This window comes from Neoarius graeffei, chromosome 18 (genome assembly GCF_027579695.1).
Source record: "Neoarius graeffei isolate fNeoGra1 chromosome 18, fNeoGra1.pri, whole genome shotgun sequence".
Taxonomy (NCBI): Eukaryota; Metazoa; Chordata; class Actinopteri; order Siluriformes; family Ariidae; genus Neoarius; species Neoarius graeffei.
This window is the reverse complement of record NC_083586.1, coordinates 15834669-15843265: the sequence shown is the minus strand read 5'-3', so window position 1 is coordinate 15843265 and position 8597 is coordinate 15834669.

The following is an 8597-nucleotide window of genomic DNA, read 5'->3' as shown; positions in this document are numbered from 1 at the left end:
ATGTGCGCCATGTTGTTGTAACTTTTTTTGAGAGACCCGCCGCCTACTTCAGCGCAGAATAGTGACGTTTGTGGCTTGTTGATGACGTGTAAGTCGGATGAATGCGACCTGGCGGTTCAGACTGAAGTCGCATATGAAAAGAGCGGATAGGAATCGGAATTAGGACCACATATCCAAACGGCCTGGGTCGGATTTGAAAAAATCGGATCTGTGTCGTTCATATTGTCAATAAAAGATCGGATACAGGTCACATATGGGCGAAAAGATCGGATTTGAGTCACTTCAGCCTTTGTTTTCCTACGCAACACTACTTTTCATTTGCATCTGTTCAGGAGTAAGCTAAGGAAAGATGGTCATGATGTTTTTATTCATATTCATGCTTCAAGAAGATATAGTGTATGATGAAAAGCAACAGAAGCTTTTCTTTGGTATCGTTTTGAAATTACATAAGATTAATATTTATACAACAACGATACATATCGTATAAATCCAGGTTTCTTTAAGTATTTAAGTTATTAACGAACAATGTTATTTTGATGGTAATTTATTTATTTTCATTTAATTACATTTATTACAATTAAATTACAATCATTTTCAAAGACGTAAACCAAAATATTAAACATTTTCATAATGGGGGGGAAAAAAGCACAATCACATGCCTGAAAAAAACTACACAAACACCCAGGAGTGATTACATAAGGTGGGGCTTAGGAGTAAAAACTCCTTCAAGGCTCACTGCCAAATCCAAATAAGGTTGCTACCTCCTCCACTATGTACAATACAGCACTCTCGCTACAGCTTTTTTTAAACCACGATCTGAGATCATCTCTAAGAGTGCAAAACCTCATCAGCCATCTGATGAAGCTGATCCTGAATCAGTTCTCAGCGCAAGGAGTAACCTGAGCCTCTGTTAGGCATCTTTACCATCACTGCTAGGGAACATGGGTCAGGTGTAAGATGTGTAGGACCCTTGGGAAGTCTCGGAGTGAACGAAATTGACACCTCTAGACAGAGATGAACTAAAGATAGATCTTGCAGAGGAGGAGGATCAGACAAATAAATAAGGGTTGCATTTTATCAACACAAAGTGTACAAGATTCTTCTGGAGTCATAATTTAACAGACATTTTTAACATTCTTAAATGTGGATTGGAACAGGTCAAGCATCCTGCAACTTTGTTTAATTCGTATTCCTGTTAGGACACCTATAAAGGGAAACATCTTGAAGAAAGCACACGACTCATGCAGGAAAAGACAGATCAGACTGCTTACTAAAAATACACACCAAGTGTCCAAGCTAAAACTTGAACCATGAAGCATGATCACCAAAAACAAGAAGTGCAATATTATATTAATAATGTCCACATTCCATCAAAGTCACTCTTTTGATGCATAATTGCCACACAACCCCTTTTGGGTGGGTATTATTTGTGTGGTGGAACCTAAGGTCATCTTCAGGAACACATTTCCACTCATTTTAGTTCCTGAAATTGTTTTTATTTCCAGGCTTGCTGTACTTACTGCACATTGAGATGTCAAATCCATCATGGAGTTTGCAGCACTTCTGTTATTTGCTGTAACAGTCACAGTTCCTGCATTGTCAAGGAACCACCAAACAGAAACTTGACCTGGAACTGTAAACTTTTAATTGTAAATTAAAATGATTTAATTGTAAATAATTTATTTCCGGCGGCACGGTGGTGTAGTGGTTAGCGCTGTCGCCTCACAGCAAGAAGGTCCGGGTTCGAGCCCCGGGGCCGGCGAGGGCCTTTCTGTGCGGAGTTTGCATGTTCTCCCCGTGTCCGCGTGGGTTTCCTCCGGGTGCTCCGGTTTCCCCCACAGTCCAAAGCCATGCAGGTTAGGTTAACTGGTGACTCTAAATTGACCGTAGGTGTGAATGTGAGTGTGAATGGTTGTCTGTGTCTATGTGTCAGCCCTGTGATGACCTGGCGACTTGTCCAGGGTGTACCCCGCCTTTCGCCCGTAGTCAGCTGGGATAGGCTCCAGCTTGCCTGCGACCCTGTAGAAGGATAAAGCGGCTAGAGATAATGTGATGTGTAATTTATTTCCTCAAAAAAGTATCAGAACCTTGTTGGAAAGATGCCTAATATGTTTCTATGAAACAATTTATCAAAAAGAAACAATCATTTTATACAGCTAATCAGTCCAATTTTACATTAGGTCATGGAGTAAAAGACATCCTAATTGAAGGTTAAATTGAAGAAGCCAAGGCAGATGAAATGTCCAGGGGTTCATTGCGGGGTTCAACACCTACAAATTAAAGGAAGAGTTCAGCCAAATATAAAACTTACACTGCTTTCTCTTTACCAGTCTGCTTATACATGTTTCTATCTGAAGTTTACTTTTGCAGTGGAGCTATGAGAAAACTGTATCATTACCAGTTCATACACTGTAGAAATATCCAGCCATCTATTATCTGTAGCCGCTTTATCCTGCTCTACAGGGTTGCAGGCAAGCTGGAGCCTATCCCAGCTGACTACGGGTGAAAGGCGGGGTACACCCTGGACAAGTTGCCAGATCATTGCAGGACTGACACATAGGTGGGGTTTACATTAGACTGTATCAGCGGATCATCAGATTAACGTTTTTAAAACTATTAGTGTGCACACAGCAACGCCAATACATGATTCGCGTGCACACAGCAACACCAGTACACGGATACGCTCGGCTCCGCAGGCATCCTGCGCTCCAAATCACTCCGCCCTGAACAGCGAGTGCCCTCTGGAGGGTGCGCACTCCGGCCCTGCGCAGCTCACAGAGCGCGCGAGTGAAGTGCACAAGCAGTGATTCGGGACTGAGCCGCTGTGTGTGTGATCTCAGTGCATATCGGGCATGCGCGTCACTTACCACTTGCAAGTGGAAGGATGGCAAGCCTAAAGACCATCATAACTACACAATGGGCAGTATTTGCATCAGTATTTGCAGTATTTTCATACTTTTATACTCTTTAATGAAAGGTGATACAAGGCGGAAGTCCGCGCCGTTTTTCAGCAGTCGCGTCACATGACCAATGCCAGAGAATCAGGAAGGTGGATGTCACAGTGACGTTGTCTAATGACGACGCCAACTAGAGCTCAGCACAGCGTATCCACGTATCCTCAATGTTTACACAGCACCGGACCAGACACGATCTGGATTGAATACGTGGACCCTGGCGGATTCCCGTTTCCCGGCGTTTCCAGGCATTTTAATGTAAACAGGCAGTGCATCCGCGAAGAAAACGAGACAGATACGGTCTAATGTAAACTTGGCCATAGAGACAAACAACCATTCACACTCATATTCACACCTACGGTCAATTTAGAGCCATCAATTAGCCTAACTTGCATGTCTTTGGACTGTGGGGGAAACCGGAGCACCCAGAGGAAACCCACACAGACAAAGAGAGAACATGCAAACTCCACCTTCTTGCTGTGAGGCGACAGTGCTAACCACTACACCACCGTGCTACTCCATTGTAGAAACTTTTTCTTTTTGCTCCATTGTTCCTTTAAGATCCTTCCTTAAACTTGCATGCAACCTTAGCAGAAATCTTAGTCTGAAGCACCTGATTCAAGGTCACCAACCTTCCTGAAATCTGAGGAATTTAGTCATCTTACGTCTGACAGGGGCGGCACGATGGTGTAGTGGTTAGCGCTGTCGCCTCACAGCAAGAAGGTCCGGGTTCAAGCCCCGTGGCCGGCGAGGGCCTTTCTGTGTGGAGTTTGCATGTTCTCCCCGTGTCCGCGTGGGTTTCCTCCGGGTGCTCCGACTTCCCCCACAGTCCAAAGACTGTTAGAAGGTTAGGTTAACTGGTGACTCTAAATTGACCGTGAGTGTGAATGGTTGTCTGTGTCTATGTGTCAGCCCTGTGATGACCTGGCGACTTGTCCAGGGTATACCCTGCCTTTCGCCCGTAGTCAGCTGGGATAGGCTCCAGCTTGCCTGTGACCCTGTAGAACAGGATAAAGCGGCTAGAGATAATGAGATGAATGAGACGTCAGGCAGGGGTTCTCAAACTTTTCTGCTTTGAGGCCCACCTATTCATACTTATAATGAGTTGGGGCCCATTACAAAAGATCCCCAATTATTCTGGCTCCTCTATTCTATTAGAATTTAATAATCTACTATAAAGTGTATTAACAGAATGCAACATCACTCCGTTACAGATTGGAGCCCAGGAATTAAACAAGTGCAATAAAAACAAACTGTTTAATTGTCGGTATTGTACAGTATTTAAAACTGTATGGATGTGCCAGAAGCCAACATAAAACCATGCATGCAAGGCATTCTCAGTCAAAAGGGATTAATGATCCAAAAGTGGACTCTGGTTGATTAACACAAGAACTTATTGCCATGTTTGTGTACAGAAAATAAGCAAGTTATTAAAACCAAAAAGTACACTCAAAAGAAGTGGATCCAGAAACCACTCAATGGGATAGATCCTTACATGCTAACAAAGAAGGATTTTTCCTATGAGTTGGAAAATTATCCATCCGTTGAGCTCCCCGACATCTCAAACAACACGGTCCTGCAGACATTGTTCTACACGGTCAAACAGATGAAAACCTGGAAAAGCGTGGAGGCATACAACTTGTTATATGGCTGGGTTAAAGATTTGGAGATTAGGACACTACAAGATAGACGGCGGTAGACGGATCTAAGTGTAGGAAGAGTGTTTATTAGTAGGCGTGATATTTACAAAAGCAAACCTGAAAGCAGAGTATTTAAGCAGCATAATAAACATGGCTAGAAACAAACGTGACAGTGATAATGATAATGTTTCGCAAAGCCTTTGAAAACAGCTTTCGTATCTGATTGCACTCAAATCAGTATCAGGTGTTTCCCATAATGACTGGGTCCCAAGCGCACACACAACGCGCTCCGTGAGCAAGTGTGGCCACTTGAGCTGTGCCAGGCTCAAATGCGCAAAGGTGTGACAGTCAAGTGTTCCCCTACTGTGTGACCACAACTTTTAGCTTATGTGTATATCGCCACCAAAATGCCTCATTTTCATCGATAACCCATCGCAAAGCATCATGAGCTGTAGTGTGACCATAGCTTAATGAGGCGGATATGACATCGGATGCAACCCAGCAATTGTACTCTGCTGTGAGTAAAAAATTAACTTCAACTTGAAAAAATTTGCAGCCCACTAGATCAGGGGTCACCAAACTACGGCCCGCGGGCCAGATCCGGCCCGCCACCCCCCTTTGACCGGCCCCCCAGCCCCTCTGCCCCCCATCACTTGAACCGGCCCTATGAGGCAATCCCCAAAAGTGGTCATGGCCTATTTTTTTAAATTGCTTTTTGGCAAATAATAACATGTCTGCATCTTGTATTTTGTTGATTTTATCAATTAAAATTGATATTTAGTTATAAAATGAACTATTCATATTTTCCGAATTTTCGTCATATGCTCGCGATCAAGCAGTGACAGGCAGCGCATGCGCAGAGAACTGTCAGTGTTCAGGACAGCAAAATGGCTAGCGGTAAGCGAAAAGCTGACAGAGAGTGCAGAGTTTTTAAAGAACAGTGGACCACCGATTATTTTTTCGTTCAGTGTAAGGACCGTGCAGTTTATCTTGTATGTAAAGAAAGTGTGCCGGTTTTCAAAGAATATAACCTGCGTCATCACTATGAAACCCGCCACAAAGAGTATGCTAGTTTGCGAGGCCAAACAAGAGAAGACAGGATTCGGAGGATGAAATGCGGACTGGCTGCACAACAGAATGTATTCCTTCACCAAACCCAGATCAACCAGGCTGCTGTCCGAGCTAGCTATAAGGTAGCTCACCTACTAGCTACCCATGGAAAGCCGTTTACTGATGGGGACTTTGTTAAAGTATGCATGCTTGCTGTGGCCGAGGAGGTGTGTCCCGACAAGAAGGATGCACTCAATGCGGTGAGTCTCTCCGCACCTACTATGACCAGGCGAACCGAAGATTTGGGGGACAACGTGTATGACCGGCTGAATGAGAAAGCGTCAGAATTCGAGTTTTTTTGCTTTGGCCATGGATGAGAGCAATGATGTGCAGGACACAGCACAACTGCTGTGATCTATTGATCTATTGCTCATATTATTATAATTTCACTGTTTTTTTAAATGTATTTATTTTATAGGCCTATTTATTTGACCTTTATTAAGTGCTGCATACAATTATTATTTATATTATTAATAATATCAACAGGCCTACCTACAATTTATAATTTTCCACTCACCTTTGCCAGTGTCAATCACCTCAAATAGGCAGATGTTTCTTACCTTGACAACTTTGATATTATTTTTATTAGAAAATAAATAAATGGAATATCAGTGGTATTTCAAATTAAAACAAAGTGTGAAGACTTGATTACTACTTTTGCAAACCACTAGTAAAGATAAACAAATATGTGCCAGGAATCAAGTGTTGATATAGTAGTATGGATATAGTAGTGGGGATGGCCGTGCCAGGCTAGTAATCTCTACTACACAATGAGGCCTGCTGGTGGTCATATTTGTCTGGGTCATACAATTCTATGTGATATAGCTGACTCGACCCCGGCCCCCATCACAGTCAGGAACGACAATGTGGCCCCCAGAGAAAAAAGTTTGGTGACCCCTGCACTAGATGGTGCTTCAGGCCGCGGCCCAGTGGTTGAGAAACAATGATTTAGGGGATGATTAGTTGTGGTGTAGTTTGTATATAGAGAACAAGTGGTTAGTGCTGAGGAGCAAAAGGCTACACCTCCTTCAGTAATACTGACAGACAGCGAGGACAAGTCACTTTCACTGGGACTGACATGCACAGAGGTGAGTGTGCCTCCTTCACTAAAACTGACAGATGTAGAGGCCACGCCTCCTTCACCAACACGGACAGATGCAGAGGCCACACCTCCTTCACTGAAATTGACAGGCACCACATCACCTTCACTGATACTGACAGGCATCGACGCCATACCTCCTCTACTGGAAGTGACAGGCATAGAGGCCACACCTTCTTCACTGAGATTGATAAACACAGAGGTGACACCTCCTTCACTGAGACTGGCAGGCATAGAGGCCACACCTCCTCTACTGGAACTGACAGCCACAGAGGTCACAGCTCCTTCACTGAGATTGGCAGGCATAGAGGCCATACCCCCTTCAAATAGACTTACAGATGAAGAAGACCCGCCTCCTTCACTGAGATTGACAGATACAGAGGCCACACCTCCTTCCCTGAGAATGACAGGTATAGAGGCCACACCTCCTCTACTGGAACTGCCAGGCATAGAGGCCACATCTCCTTCACTGAGGCTCATAGGTACAGAGGCCACACTTCCTTCACTGATACTGAAAGGCACAAGGGCCACACCTCCTTCACTGAGACTGACAAGCACCACACCTCCTTCACTGATACTGAAAGACACAAAGGCCACACCTCCTTCACTGATACTGAAGGATACAAAGGCCACACCTCCTTCACTGAGACTGGCAGGCATAGAGGCCACACCTCCTCTACTGGAACTGACAGCCACAGAGGTCACAGCTCCTTCACTGAGATTGGCAGGCATAGAGGCCATACCCCCTTCAAATAGACTTACAGATGAAGAAGACCCGCCTCCTTCACTGAGATTGACAGATACAGAGGCCACACCTCCTTCCCTGAGAATGACAGGTATAGAGGCCACACCTCCTCTACTGGAACTGCCAGGCATAGAGGCCACATCTCCTTCACTGAGGCTCATAGGTACAGAGGCCACACTTCCTTCACTGATACTGAAAGGCACAAGGGCCACACCTCCTTCACTGAGACTGACAAGCACCACACCTCTTTCACTGATACTGAAAGACACAAAGGCCACACCTCCTTCACTGATACTGAAGGATACAAAGGCCACACCTCCTTCACTGAGACTGGCAGGCATAGAGGCCACACCTCCTCTACTGGAACTGACAGCCACAGAGGTCACAGCTCCTTCACTGAGATTGGCAGGCATAGGGGCCACACCCCCTTCAAATAGACTGACAGATGAAGAAGACCCGCCTCCTTCACTGAGATTGACAGATACAGAGGCCGCACCTCCTTCCCTGAGAATGACAGGTATAGAGGCCATACCTCCTCTACTAGAACTGCCAGGCATAGAGGCTGAAGACTACAAGATTACAATCTTCTCCGATTAAAAAACTATGTGATGTGCTTTGGATTTGTCCAAATTTGGAAGGTTTACAAGACAGATGTATTTATCTCAGAATGCTGCCTCTTCCTGACAGAACACTAAGTTATTTGTGTATTATGATACACTGTATGGGGCGGCACGGTGGTGTAGTGGTTAGCGCTGTCGCCTCACAGCAAGAAGGTCTGGGTTCAAGCCCCGTGGCCGGCGAGGGCCTTTCTGTGCGGAGTTTGCATGTTCTCCCCGTGTCCGCGTGGGTTTCCTCCGGGTGCTCCGGTTTCCCCCACAGTCCAAAGACATGCAGGTTAGGCTAACTAGTGACTCTAAATTGAGCGTAGGTGTGAATGTGAGTGTGAATGGTTGTCTGTGTCTATGTGTCAGCCCTGTGATGACCTGGCGACTTGTCCAGGGTGTACCCCGCCTTTCGCCCATAGTCAGCTGGGATAGGCTCCAGCTTGC